This window comes from Anomaloglossus baeobatrachus, unplaced genomic scaffold (assembly GCF_048569485.1).
Source record: "Anomaloglossus baeobatrachus isolate aAnoBae1 unplaced genomic scaffold, aAnoBae1.hap1 Scaffold_45, whole genome shotgun sequence".
Taxonomy (NCBI): Eukaryota; Metazoa; Chordata; class Amphibia; order Anura; family Aromobatidae; genus Anomaloglossus; species Anomaloglossus baeobatrachus.
The window spans coordinates 727825-743214 of NW_027443837.1; the positions used below are offsets into that span (position 1 = coordinate 727825).

General features: G+C 37.8%; 1 pseudogene; it reads left to right on the forward strand.

Annotated features, from left to right (window-relative positions):
* The first annotated feature begins 1822 nt into the window (after positions 1–1822).
* On the forward strand, positions 1823–2029 carry LOC142280262 (U2 spliceosomal RNA; annotated as a pseudogene).
* Positions 2030–15390: the final 13361 nt, after the last annotated feature.

Here is a 15390-nt window from a genome sequence, read left to right on the forward strand (position 1 = left end):
TAAAATCTTGTTTGCTTTAGAATAAACAATAACATCATAAAGGTATAGCAGTACCGTTTCAAAGTTTCGGTGTCCCAAGCAGCATTCCATCAGCCTCTGGAAGGTTCCTGGCAAATTGCACAGCTCGAAGGGCATGCTTTTGAACTCGCAGAGACCCATCGGGGTGGCAAAGGCGGTCTTCTCCCGGTCTGCCTCAGCAACGGACACTTGCCAATAGCGACTAGTGAGATCAAGGGTAGAAAAATAATTTGCAGTTCTCAATGCAGCTAGCTATTCCTCAATACAGGGGAGTGGTGCTGTCCTTCTTCTTTAACAGGACCAACGGAGCTGCCCAGAGGCTACAACTGTCACGGATAACCCCAGCCTCCTTCATGTTGCTCAACATGTCCTTGGTACACTGGTAATGTGCAGGTAGTTTTGGCTTATATCTCTCTTTGATGGGTGGGTGTGCACTTGTGGGGATGTAGTGTTTGACCCCTTTTATTCTTCAAAAGTCTAGCGGATGTTTGCTGAAGACTTGCTCGTATTCTTGCACTAGCCTGTAGACCCCCTTCTTGTGATGTGAAGGTGTGGAGTCAGTGCCTACGTGTAATTCCTTACACCACTCCTCTGGCTGACTTGGTGAGCTGTCACTGAATGGGTGGGCTGAAGCAATGGTGGATGCTGCTGTTTGGATAGCATGTGTATCTACTGAGAACAGCTTATCAATGGTGGCAAATCGGAGCAGCTTAATCTCTTGCTCTCCGCAGTTCAACACTCTCATGGGCACTCTTCCCTTCCATATTAATGAATAAAACTATGATGTAAATAGCATATAGATACCCCACAAATGCAGATAAAAGTAGGTTATGGGAAAAGGGGGAATAGAGAAACAGGAAAATAGTGGAATAAAGTATACCTTCCAGGTGGGAGAGGAAATGGCAGCACAGCCAGTGGAGGTGAAGCAAGGGGAGCCTGCAACTAAAGAGTTGAGAGCGTTATCACATGGTGACTGAGCCTGATTGTAACGGGAGCATAGAGGTGCCGATCCTGTCTTACCTGCGTTGGTGTAGAAGTGGGTGTCCTGTGGTGGAGTCAGCTATGTGCAGTGGTGGCCGTGGGTTCTTTTATGTGCGACCGTAGTAATAGCTGCGCCCACTTCCTGTATGGGAGTGGAATGCAGTGAGGGTAATGGAACGCACGCCTGCGCATTTGTGTTTAACGTCGCGCATGTGCAGAACGGAGAAAAGGCTGCGCTCACTTCCTAATAAAAGGGAGTGAGACGCATCTGGGAAGGGAAGGGAAAAGATTAGGGTTTGGGGATGATGAAAGGGCTTTCTACGGGCAAGGATGGCAAAGGGTGGCAGTGACGGAAAGTCAGGCAGCCTGTCCTGTCCTGTCCTGTCCGTCCGTCTTTTTGTATCATGAATTGGAAAGACTGCAAGGGGGAGGGGAGGTGCTTGTGTCCAAAAGGAGGAGTTATTCAGATTCATTGCAGTGGGCGGCGGCTGCAAAAAGCACCATTCTTCTTGTTTTTGCTCTGCAAAACAGCCTTTTCAAGGGTTGGCTTGGGTGACAAAATGTCTTCTGTAGGCGTGGGTTTGTCTCCCTCTCCCTAAGATGTGTCCGGTATAGGCCAGGGTGCCACTCAAGGCCGTAACCAATTCGGGTTATAGCTTCTCGGCCTTTTGGCTAAGATCAAGTGTAGTTTCGGAGGACGCTACCTTGGTCGGTACTGGAAGGTGCCTGGGATTGCACGTCTGCCGGCCTTGAGGAAGTGTGTGCGCCTTCTGGTGACACATAGCCCTCTCGTGCCTGGACGGTTCCCAGGCAACGGGAGGCGATCACCTTTGTTATTTTGAAGTCCTACTGATAAACAGAAAAAAAAAAAAATTAAATCTGTTCTTATCAGTTTAATATCTGATACGTCCCCTCTCTGGGGACCATATATTAAATGGATTTTTAGAACAAGGAGATGGAAAAAATCTTGCTCTGTCCACTCCACGCATTGACCTGGTATTGCAGTACCTCCAGGACCGGTGCACCCCTTCTTAACCCAGTTTCCAAAAGCAGAGCTCAATTCACCTGATTCAAATGAGCCCCATTAGTGAATTGAAAGAAAGCAAAAACTTTATATGCACCTCAATTTGGCCAATTCACTTTTCACACTTTCACCCTTTTTTTTATCTTTCACACCTTTTACTTGCTTTATTGATGCAAAAAGCTGTGCCAAATAGCAAACTCATCTCCACTCAACTTGACCAACTCTGCTATGTCCCGTGCAGTATCTTATTCTCAGTCTTATCTAGATCATTTGCAATTGAATAGAATAGATCCCTTTTGGCTGCTTATGACTGTGTAAAATATGTAGTTTTACTGGGCTGGGATGAGAGAATCCATTGAAGCATGGTGTAGGGATTGTGGTTCCTGTGTGCTAAGAAGAGAGGCTGGCACCAGCCAGAAAGCCCCATTGCAGCCAATAATCACTTAATAACTTTTTCAACTTGTCATCATATGGGAGGCCTTCCATTCCTTGTAGTAGTCTAGTTGCCCACCTTTGAACTGACTCTAACTTCTGAATGTCCTTTTTAAAATGTGGAGCCCAAAACTGGTTCCCATATTCCAGATGTAGCCTTACAAGTGATTTATAGAGGTGTAACAATACGTTGGGATCACGGGATCTAATCTCCCTTTTTATACACCCTAAAATCTTGTCCCAAGCAGCATTCCATCAGCCTCTGGAAGGTTCCTGGCACATTGCACAGCTCGAAGGGCATGCTTTTGAACTCGCAGAGACCCATAGGGGTGGCGAAGGCGGTCTTCTCCCGGTCTGCCTCAGCAACGGACACTTGCCAATAGTGACTAGTGAGATCAAGGGTAGAAAAATAATTTGCAGTTCTCAATGCAGCTAGCGATTCCTCAATACGGGGAGTGGTGCCGTCCTTCTTTTTTAATAGGATCAACAGAGCTGCCCAAAGGCTACAACTGTCACGGATAACCCCAGCCGCCTTCATGTTGCTCAACATGTCCTTGGTACACTGGCAATGTGAAGGTGGTATTGGCTTATAGCTCTCTTTGATGGGTGGGTGTGCACCTGTGGGGATGTGGTGTTGGACCCCTTTTATTCCCCCAAAATCTAGCGGGCTTCCCACCGGTAACCCGCTCCCCAGCTTGGATGGATTCTGAGGGAGCCCCTTTTGCCCGCAGGCTCTGGCCCTGGGAACTGTAGCCTTGGCGGTGACTGTGCTTCCCTCTACGGTGTGAGCTGTTGCCTTCAATCGGGTCTTGACTGCTGGGAAACCCTGGAGGTTCCTGTCGCTAACGGATTTGACCGGTTTTACGGCGACTCCTAGCCTGGTCGGGGTCCGTAGGCCCTGCCGGATGGTGCTGGCTTCTCTTCACTCCCCGATCTGGTACCGGCGGGCCACCGCCCATCCCCGGTCCGTACGGTTCACTCTAATCAGCCTCTCCTGCAGAAGGTCACCACCGTCTGCCAACCTTGCTGAGTGCCCGGGCCACACACCCGGACACGGTCAGTCTCCTCTCCTCTTCACTTCTCTAACTCCAAAACTGATCTCTAATCTGACTCCTTTTCCCGCCTCCAGGACTGTGAACTCCTCGGTGGGTGGGATCAACCGCCTGGCCCACCCCCTGGTGTGGACATCAGCCCCTGGAGGAAGGCAACTAGGATTTGTGTTTAGCTTCGGTGTGCCTAGCCGGAGTGTAGAGTGTGTTGGTGTAGTACCTGTGACGACCTGGCTTGTCCAGGGCGCCACATTCCCCTATAGTAAAATGCAGACCGTCCGCGGGCTGCTCGTCCATCACCGGTTTTATTTTCACAACTGAAAAAGAATAAAACGGTAAAACATGTAAAAGCATCATAAACATTTTACAACGGTACAGCTTCCGCTCTTCTCCCACCCAAACAGCCTTTATGTACGTCTCTTCTCAGGGACATCGGAGTGCCACACAATGTTTTACGTAAAATCTTTCATGTATTGATCTCAAAAAGTAACATACATTAGCTCTATCTCACTATTGGGTATGTGCCCTTAACATTTCCGCTATGAAAAATCATTTTGGTGTCATTTTGGAAGGTTTTCTGGTGAGTCCGTAAAAATGGCGTAAAACGCGGACAAAATTATTCACAGCTGTGACTTTTGAGTGATAAATGCTTCAAGGGGTCTTCCCCATGCTGTTGCAATGTCATTTGAGCACTCTTCGGAGACTGCATCTGTTATAGTTTTGGAGAAAAATGTGTTCATTTCATGTATGCGCGAAATGCCTTAAAAATGGCTTTAAAATGGATTTGGAGCATGGAGACGATTATCTCGGGATTGCAAGATAACCAAACAAAACTTTTAGTGGATTTCTACTTATTTTATTAAATATCATCTCCACCAAACAGGACAAGCTTGCATCTGTTATAGTTTTGGAGAAAAATGTGTTCATTTCATGTATGCGCGAAATGCCTTAAAAATGGCTTTAAAATGGATTTGGAGCATGGAGACGATTATCTCGGGATTGCAAGATAACCAAACAAAACTTTTAGTGGATTTCTACTTATTTTATTAAATATCATCTCCACCAAATAGGACAAGCTTGCATGTGTTATAGTTTTGGAGAAAAATGTGTTCATTTCATGTATGCGCAAAATGCCTTTGAAATGGCTTTAAAATGGATTTGGAGCATGGAGACGATTATCTCAGGATGGCAATATAAAAAAACGAAACTTTTAGTAGATTTCTACTTATTTTATTAAATATTATCTCCACCAAACAGGACAAGCTTGCATCTGTTATAGTTTTGGAGAAAAATGTGTTCATTTCATGTATGCGCGAAATGCCTTAAAAATGGCTTTAAAATGGATTTGGAGCATGGAGACGATTATCTCGGGATTGCAAGATAACCAAACAAAACTTTTAGTGGATTTCTACTTATTTTATTAAATATCATCTCCACCAAACAGGACAAGCTTGCATCTGTTATAGTTTTGGAGAAAAATGTGTTCATTTCATGTATGCGCGAAATGCCTTAATAATGGCTTTAAAATGGATTTGGAGCATGGAGACGATTATCTCGGGATTGCAAGATAACCAAACAAAACTTTTAGTGGATTTCTACTTATTTTATTAAATATCATCTCCACCAAACAGGACAAGCTTGCATCTGTTATAGTTTTGGAGAAAAATGTGTTCATTTCATGTATGCGCGAAATGCCTTAAAAATGGCTTTAAAATGGATTTGGAGCATGGAGACGATTATCTCGGGATTGCAAGATAACCAAACAAAACTTTTAGTGGATTTCTACTTATTTTATTAAATATCATCTCCACCAAACAGGACAAGCTTGCATGTGTTATAGTTTTGGAGAAAAATGTGTTCATTTCATGTATGCGCAAAATGCCTTTGAAATGGCTTTAAAATGGATTTGGAGCATGGAGACGATTATCTCGGGATTGCAAGATAACCAAACAAAACTTTTAGTGGATTTCTACTTATTTTATTAAATATCATCTCCACCAAACAGGACAAGCTTGCATCTGTTATAGTTTTGGAGAAAAATGTGTTCATTTCATGTATGCGCGAAATGCCTTAAAAATGGCTTTAAAATGGATTTGGAGCATGGAGACGATTATCTCGGGATTGCAAGATAACCAAACAAAACTTTTAGTGGATTTCTACTTATTTTATTAAATATCATCTCCACCAAACAGGACAAGCTTGCATCTGTTATAGTTTTGGAGAAAAATGTGTTCATTTCATGTATGCGCGAAATGCCTTAAAAATGGCTTTAAAATGGATTTGGAGCATGGAGACGATTATCTCGGGATTGCAAGATAACCAAACAAAACTTTTAGTGGATTTCTACTTATTTTATTAAATATCATCTCCACCAAACAGGACAAGCTTGCATCTGTTATAGTTTTGGAGAAAAATGTGTTCATTTCATGTATGCGCGAAATGCCTTAAAAATGGCTTTAAAATGGATTTGGAGCATGGAGACGATTATCTCGGGATTGCAAGATAACCAAACAAAACTTTTAGTGGATTTCTACTTATTTTATTAAATATCATCTCCACCAAACAGGACAAGCTTGCATGTGTTATAGTTTTGGAGAAAAATGTGTTCATTTCATGTCTGCGCAAAATGCCTTTGAAATGGCTTTAAAATGGATTTGGAGCATGGAGACGATTATCTCAGGATGGCAATATAAACAAACGAAACTTTTAGTAGATTTCTACTTATTTTATTAAATATTATCTCCACCAAACAGGACAAGCTTGCATCTGTTATAGTTTTGGAGAAAAATGTGTTCATTTCATGTATGCGCGAAATGCCTTAAAAATGGCTTTAAAATGGATTTGGAGCATGGAGACGATTATCTCGGGATTGCAAGATAACCAAACAAAACTTTTAGTGGATTTCTACTTATTTTATTAAATATCATCTCCACCAAACAGGACAAGCTTGCATCTGTTATAGTTTTGGAGAAAAATGTGTTCATTTCATGTATGCGCGAAATGCCTTAAAAATGGCTTTAAAATGGATTTGGAGCATGGAGACGATTATCTCGGGATTGCAAGATAACCAAACAAAACTTTTAGTGGATTTCTACTTATTTTATTAAATATCATCTCCACCAAACAGGACAAGCTTGCATCTGTTATAGTTTTGGAGAAAAATGTGTTCATTTCATGTATGCGCGAAATGCCTTAAAAATGGCTTTAAAATGGATTTGGAGCATGGAGACGATTATCTCGGGATTGCAAGATAACCAAACAAAACTTTTAGTGGATTTCTACTTATTTTATTAAATATCATCTCCACCAAACAGGACAAGCTTGCATCTGTTATAGTTTTGGAGAAAAATGTGTTCATTTCATGTATGCGCGAAATGCCTTAAAAATGGCTTTAAAATGGATTTGGAGCATGGAGACGATTATCTCGGGATTGCAAGATAACCAAACAAAACTTTTAGTGGATTTCCACTTATTTTATTAAATATCATCTCCACCAAACAGGACAAGCTTGCATGTGTTATAGTTTTGGAGAAAAATGTGTTCATTTCATGTATGCGCAAAATGCCTTTGAAATGGCTTTAAAATGGATTTGGAGCATGGAGACGATTATCTCAGGATGGCAATATAAACAAACGAAACTTTTAGTAGATTTCTACTTATTTTATTAAATATTATCTCCACCAAACAGGACAAGCTTGCATCTGTTATAGTTTTGGAGAAAAATGTGTTCATTTCATGTATGCGCGAAATGCCTTAAAAATGGCTTTAAAATGGATTTGGAGCATGGAGACGATTATCTCGGGATTGCAAGATAACCAAACAAAACTTTTAGTGGATTTCTACTTATTTTATTAAATATCATCTCCACCAAACAGGACAAGCTTGCATCTGTTATAGTTTTGGAGAAAAATGTGTTCATTTCATGTATGCGCGAAATGCCTTAAAAATGGCTTTAAAATGGATTTGGAGCATGGAGACGATTATCTCGGGATTGCAAGATAACCAAACAAAACTTTTAGTGGATTTCTACTTATTTTATTAAATATCATCTCCACCAAACAGGACAAGCTTGCATGTGTTATAGTTTTGGAGAAAAATGTGTTCATTTCATGTATGCGCAAAATGCCTTTGAAATGGCTTTAAAATGGATTTGGAGCATGGAGACGATTATCTCAGGATGGCAATATAAACAAACCAAACTTTTAGTAGATTTCTACTTATTTTATTAAATATTATCTCCACCAAACAGGACAAGCTTGCATCTGTTATAGTTTTGGAGAAAAATGTGTTCATTTCATGTATGCGCGAAATGCCTTAAAAATGGCTTTAAAATGGATTTGGAGCATGGAGACGATTATCTCGGGATTGCAAGATAACCAAACAAAACTTTTAGTGGATTTCTACTTATTTTATTAAATATCATCTCCACCAAACAGGACAAGCTTGCATCTGTTATAGTTTTGGAGAAAAATGTGTTCATTTCATGTATGCGCGAAATGCCTTAAAAATGGCTTTAAAATGGATTTGGAGCATGGAGACGATTATCTCGGGATTGCAAGATAACCAAACAAAACTTTTAGTGGATTTCTACTTATTTTATTAAATATCATCTCCACCAAACAGGACAAGCTTGCATGTGTTATAGTTTTGGAGAAAAATGTGTTCATTTCATGTATGCGCAAAATGCCTTTGAAATGGCTTTAAAATGGATTTGGAGCATGGAGACGATTATCTCAGGATGGCAATATAAACAAACGAAACTTTTAGTAGATTTCTACTTATTTTATTAAATATTATCTCCACCAAACAGGACAAGCTTGCATCTGTTATAGTTTTGGAGAAAAATGTGTTCATTTCATGTATGCGCGAAATGCCTTAAAAATGGCTTTAAAATGGATTTGGAGCATGGAGACGATTATCTCGGGATTGCAAGATAACCAAACAAAACTTTTAGTGGATTTCTACTTATTTTATTAAATATCATCTCCACCAAACAGGACAAGCTTGCATCTGTTATAGTTTTGGAGAAAAATGTGTTCATTTCATGTATGCGCGAAATGCCTTAAAAATGGCTTTAAAATGGATTTGGAGCATGGAGACGATTATCTCGGGATTGCAAGATAACCAAACAAAACTTTTAGTGGATTTCTACTTATTTTATTAAATATCATCTCCACCAAACAGGACAAGCTTGCATCTGTTATAGTTTTGGAGAAAAATGTGTTCATTTCATGTATGCGCGAAATGCCTTAAAAATGGCTTTAAAATGGATTTGGAGCATGGAGACGATTATCTCGGGATTGCAAGATAACCAAACAAAACTTTTAGTGGATTTCTACTTATTTTATTAAATATCATCTCCACCAAACAGGACAAGCTTGCATCTGTTATAGTTTTGGAGAAAAATGTGTTCATTTCATGTATGCGCGAAATGCCTTAAAAATGGCTTTAAAATGGATTTGGAGCATGGAGACGATTATCTCGGGATTGCAAGATAACCAAACAAAACTTTTAGTGGATTTCTACTTATTTTATTAAATATCATCTCCACCAAACAGGACAAGCTTGCATCTGTTATAGTTTTGGAGAAAAATGTGTTCATTTCATGTATGCGCGAAATGCCTTAAAAATGGCTTTAAAATGGATTTGGAGCATGGAGACGATTATCTCGGGATTGCAATATAACCAAACAAAACTTTTAGTGGATTTCTACTTATTTTATTAAATATCATCTCCACCAAACAGGACAAGCTTGCATCTGTTATAGTTTTGGAGAAAAATGTGTTCATTTCATGTATGCGCGAAATGCCTTAAAAATGGCTTTAAAATGGATTTGGAGCATGGAGACGATTATCTCGGGATTGCAAGATAACCAAACAAAACGTTTAGTGGATTTCTACTTATTTTATTAAATATCATCTCCACCAAACAGGACAAGCTTGCATCTGTTATAGTTTTGGAGAAAAATGTGTTCATTTCATGTATGCGCGAAATGCCTTAAAAATGGCTTTAAAATGGATTTGGAGCATGGAGACGATTATCTCGGGATTGCAAGATAACCAAACAAAACTTTTAGTGGATTTCTACTTATTTTATTAAATATCATCTCCACCAAACAGGACAAGCTTGCATCTGTTATAGTTTTGGAGAAAAATGTGTTCATTTCATGTATGCGCGAAATGCCTTAAAAATGGCTTTAAAATGGATTTGGAGCATGGAGACGATTATCTCGGGATTGCAAGATAACCAAACAAAACTTTTAGTGGATTTCTACTTATTTTATTAAATATCATCTCCACCAAACAGGACAAGCTTGCATGTGTTATAGTTTTGGAGAAAAATGTGTTAATTTCATGTATGCGCAAAATGCCTTTGAAATGGCTTTAAAATGGATTTGGAGCATGGAGACGATTATCTCGGGATTGCAAGATAACCAAACAAAACTTTTAGTGGATTTCTACTTATTTTATTAAATATCATCTCCACCAAACAGGACAAGCTTGCATCTGTTATAGTTTTGGAGAAAAATGTGTTCATTTCATGTATGCGCGAAATGCCTTAAAAATGGCTTTAAAATGGATTTGGAGCATGGAGACGATTATCTCGGGATTGCAAGATAACCAAACAAAACTTTTAGTGGATTTCTACTTATTTTATTAAATATCATCTCCACCAAACAGGACAAGCTTGCATCTGTTAGAGTTTTGGAGAAAAATGTGTTCATTTCATGTATGCGCGAAATGCCTTAAAAATGGCTTTAAAATGGATTTGGAGCATGGAGACGATTATCTCGGGATTGCAAGATAACCAAACAAAACTTTTAGTGGATTTCTACTTATTTTATTAAATATCATCTCCACCAAACAGGACAAGCTTGCATCTGTTATAGTTTTGGAGAAAAATGTGTTCATTTCATGTATGCGCGAAATGCCTTAAAAATGGCTTTAAAATGGATTTGGAGCATGGAGACGATTATCTCGGGATTGCAAGATAACCAAACAAAACTTTTAGTGGATTTCTACTTATTTTATTAAATATCATCTCCACCAAACAGGACAAGCTTGCATCTGTTATAGTTTTGGAGAAAAATGTGTTCATTTCATGTATGCGCGAAATGCCTTAAAAATGGCTTTAAAATGGATTTGGAGCATGGAGACGTTTATCTCGGGATTGCAAGATAACCAAACAAAACTTTTAGTGGATTTCTACTTATTTTATTAAATATCATCTCCACCAAACAGGACAAGCTTGCATCTGTTATAGTTTTGGAGAAAAATGTGTTCATTTCATGTATGCGCGAAATGCCTTAAAAATGGCTTTAAAATGGATTTGGAGCATGGAGACGATTATCTCGGGATTGCAAGATAACCAAACAAAACTTTTAGTGGATTTCTACTTATTTTATTAAATATCATCTCCACCAAACAGGACAAGCTTGCATCTGTTATAGTTTTGGAGAAAAATGTGTTCATTTCATGTATGCGCGAAATGCCTTAAAAATGGCTTTAAAATGGATTTGGAGCATGGAGACGATTATCTCGGGATTGCAAGATAACCAAACAAAACTTTTAGTGGATTTCTACTTATTTTATTAAATATCATCTCCACCAAACAGGACAAGCTTGCATGTGTTATAGTTTTGGAGAAAAATGTGTTCATTTCATGTATGCGCAAAATGCCTTTGAAATGGCTTTAAAATGGATTTGGAGCATGGAGACGATTATCTCAGGATGGCAATATAAACAAACGAAACTTTTAGTGGATTTCTACTTATTTTATTAAATATTATCTCCACCAAACAGGACAAGCTTGCATCTGTTATAGTTTTGGAGAAAAATGTGTTCATTTCATGTATGCGCGAAATGCCTTAAAAATGGCTTTAAAATGGATTTGGAGCATGGAGACGATTATCTCAGGATGGCAATATAAAAAAACGAAACTTTTAGTAGATTTCTACTTATTTTATTAAATATTATCTCCACCAAACAGGACAAGCTTGCATCTGTTATAGTTTTGGAGAAAAATGTGTTCATTTCATGTATGCGCGAAATGCCTTAAAAATGGCTTTAAAATGGATTTGGTGCATGGAGACGATTATCTCGGGATTGCAAGATAACCAAACAAAACTTTTAGTGGATTTCTACTTATTTTATTAAATATCATCTCCACCAAACAGGACAAGCTTGCATCTGTTATAGTTTTGGAGAAAAATGTGTTCATTTCATGTATGCGCGAAATGCCTTAAAAATGGCTTTAAAATTGATTTGGAGCATGGAGACGATTATCTCGGGATTGCAAGATAACCAAACAAAACTTTTAGTGGATTTCTACTTATTTTATTAAATATCATCTCCACCAAACAGGACAAGCTTGCATCTGTTATAGTTTTGGAGAAAAATGTGTTCATTTCATGTATGCGCGAAATGCCTTAAAAATGGCTTTAAAATGGATTTGCAGCATGGAGACGATTATCTCGGGATTGCAAGATAACCAAACAAAACTTTTAGTGGATTTCTACTTATTTTATTAAATATCATCTCCACCAAACAGGACAAGCTTGCATGTGTTATAGTTTTGGAGAAAAATGTGTTCATTTCATGTATGCGCAAAATGCCTTTAAAATGGCTTTAAAATGGATTTGGAGCATGGAGACGATTATCTCAGGATGGCAATATAAACAAACGAAACTTTTAGTAGATTTCTACTTATTTTATTAAATATTATCTCCACCAAACAGGACAAGCTTGCATCTGTTATAGTTTTGGAGAAAAATGTGTTCATTTCATGTATGCGCGAAATGCCTTAAAAATGGCTTTAAAATGGATTTGGAGCATGGAGACGATTATCTCGGGATTGCAAGATAACCAAACAAAACTTTTAGTGGATTTCTACTTATTTTATTAAATATCATCTCCACCAAACAGGACAAGCTTGCATCTGTTATAGTTTTGGAGAAAAATGTGTTCATTTCATGTATGCGCGAAATGCCTTAAAAATGGCTTTAAAATGGATTTGCAGCATGGAGACGATTATCTCGGGATTGCAAGATAACCAAACAAAACTTTTAGTGGATTTCTACTTATTTTATTAAATATCATCTCCACCAAACAGGACAAGCTTGCATGTGTTATAGTTTTGGAGAAAAATGTGTTCATTTCATGTATGCGCAAAATGCCTTTAAAATGGCTTTAAAATGGATTTGGAGCATGGAGACGATTATCTCAGGATGGCAATATAAACAAACGAAACTTTTAGTAGATTTCTACTTATTTTATTAAATATTATCTCCACCAAACAGGACAAGCTTGCATCTGTTATAGTTTTGGAGAAAAATGTGTTCATTTCATGTATGCGCGAAATGCCTTAAAAATGGCTTTAAAATGGATTTGGAGCATGGAGACGATTATCTCGGGATTGCAAGATAACCAAACAAAACTTTTAGTGGATTTCTACTTATTTTATTAAATATCATCTCCACCAAACAGGACAAGCTTGCATCTGTTATAGTTTTGGAGAAAAATGTGTTCATTTCATGTATGCGCGAAATGCCTTAAAAATGGCTTTAAAATGGATTTGGAGCATGGAGACGATTATCTCGGGATTGCAAGATAACCAAACAAAACTTTTAGTGGATTTCTACTTATTTTATTAAATATCATCTCCACCAAACAGGACAAGCTTGCATGTGTTATAGTTTTGGAGAAAAATGTGTTCATTTCATGTATGCGCAAAATGCCTTTGAAATGGCTTTAAAATGGATTTGGAGCATGGAGACGATTATCTCAGGATGGCAATATAAACAAACGAAACTTTTAGTAGATTTCTACTTATTTTATTAAATATTATCTCCACCAAACAGGACAAGCTTGCATCTGTTATAGTTTTGGTGAAAAATGTGTTCATTTCATGTATGCGCGAAATGCCTTAAAAATGGCTTTAAAATGGATTTGGAGCATGGAGACGATTATCTCGGGATTGCAAGATAACCAAACAAAACTTTTAGTGGATTTCTACTTATTTTATTAAATATCATCTCCACCAAACAGGACAAGCTTGCATCTGTTATAGTTTTGGAGAAAAATGTGTTCATTTCATGTATGCGCGAAATGCCTTAAAAATGGCTTTAAAATGGATTTGGAGCATGGAGACGATTATCTCGGGATTGCAAGATAACCAAACAAAACTTTTAGTGGATTTCTACTTATTTTATTAAATATCATCTCCACCAAACAGGACAAGCTTGCATCTGTTATAGTTTTGGAGAAAAATGTGTTCATTTCATGTATGCGCGAAATGCCTTAAAAATGGCTTTAAAATGGATTTGGAGCATGGAGACGATTATCTCGGGATTGCAAGATAACCAAACAAAACTTTTAGTGGATTTCTACTTATTTTATTAAATATCATCTCCACCAAACAGGACAAGCTTGCATCTGTTATAGTTTTGGAGAAAAATGTGTTCATTTCATGTATGCGCGAAATGCCTTAAAAATGGCTTTAAAATGGATTTGGAGCATGGAGACGATTATCTCGGGATTGCAAGATAACCAAACAAAACTTTTAGTGGATTTCTACTTATTTTATTAAATATCATCTCCACCAAACAGGACAAGCTTGCATCTGTTATAGTTTTAGAGAAAAATGTGTTCATTTCATGTATGCGCGAAATGCCTTAAAAATGGCTTTAAAATGGATTTGGAGCATGGAGACGATTATCTCGGGATTGCAAGATAACCAAACAAAACTTTTAGTGGATTTCTACTTATTTTATTAAATATCATCTCCACCAAACAGGACAAGCTTGCATCTGTTATAGTTTTGGAGAAAAATGTGTTCATTTCATGTATGCGCGAAATGCCTTAAAAATGGCTTTAAAATGGATTTGGAGCATGGAGACGATTATCTCGGGATTGCAAGATTACCAAACAAAACTTTTAGTGGATTTCTACTTATTTTATTAAATATCATCTCCACCAAACAGGACAAGCTTGCATGTGTTATAGTTTTGGAGAAAAATGTGTTCATTTCATGTATGCGCAAAATGCCTTTGAAATGGCTTTAAAATGGATTTGGAGCATGGAGACGATTATCTCAGGATGGCAATATAAACAAACGAAACTTTTAGTAGATTTCTACTTATTTTATTAAATATTATCTCCACCAAACAGGACAAGCTTGCATCTGTTATAGTTTTGGAGAAAAATGTGTTCATTTCATGTATGCGCGAAATGCCTTAAAAATGGCTTTAAAATTGATTTGGAGCATGGAGACGATTATCTCGGGATTGCAAGATAACCAAACAAAACTTTTAGTGGATTTCTACTTATTTTATTAAATATCATCTCCACCAAACAGGACAAGCTTGCATCTGTTATAGTTTTGGAGAAAAATGTGTTCATTTCATGTATGCGCGAAATGCCTTAAAAATGGCTTTAAAATGGATTTGGAGCATGGAGACGATTATCTCGGGATTGCAAGATAACCAAACAAAACTTTTAGTGGATTTCTTCTTATTTTATTAAATATCATCTCCACCAAACAGGACAAGCTTGCATGTGTTATAGTTTTGGAGAAAAATGTGTTCATTTCATGTATGCGCAAAATGCCTTTAAAATGGCTTTAAAATGGATTTGGAGCATGGAGACGATTATCTCAGGATGGCAATATAAACAAACGAAACTTTTAGTAGATTTCTACTTATTTTATTAAATATTATCTCCACCAAACAGGACAAGCTTGCATCTGTTATAGTTTTGGTGAAAAATATGTTCATTTCATGTATGCGCGAAATGCCTTAAAAATGGCTTTAAAATGGATTTGGAGCATGGAGACGATTATCTCGGGATTGCAAGATAACCAAACAAAACTTTTAGTGGATTTCTACTT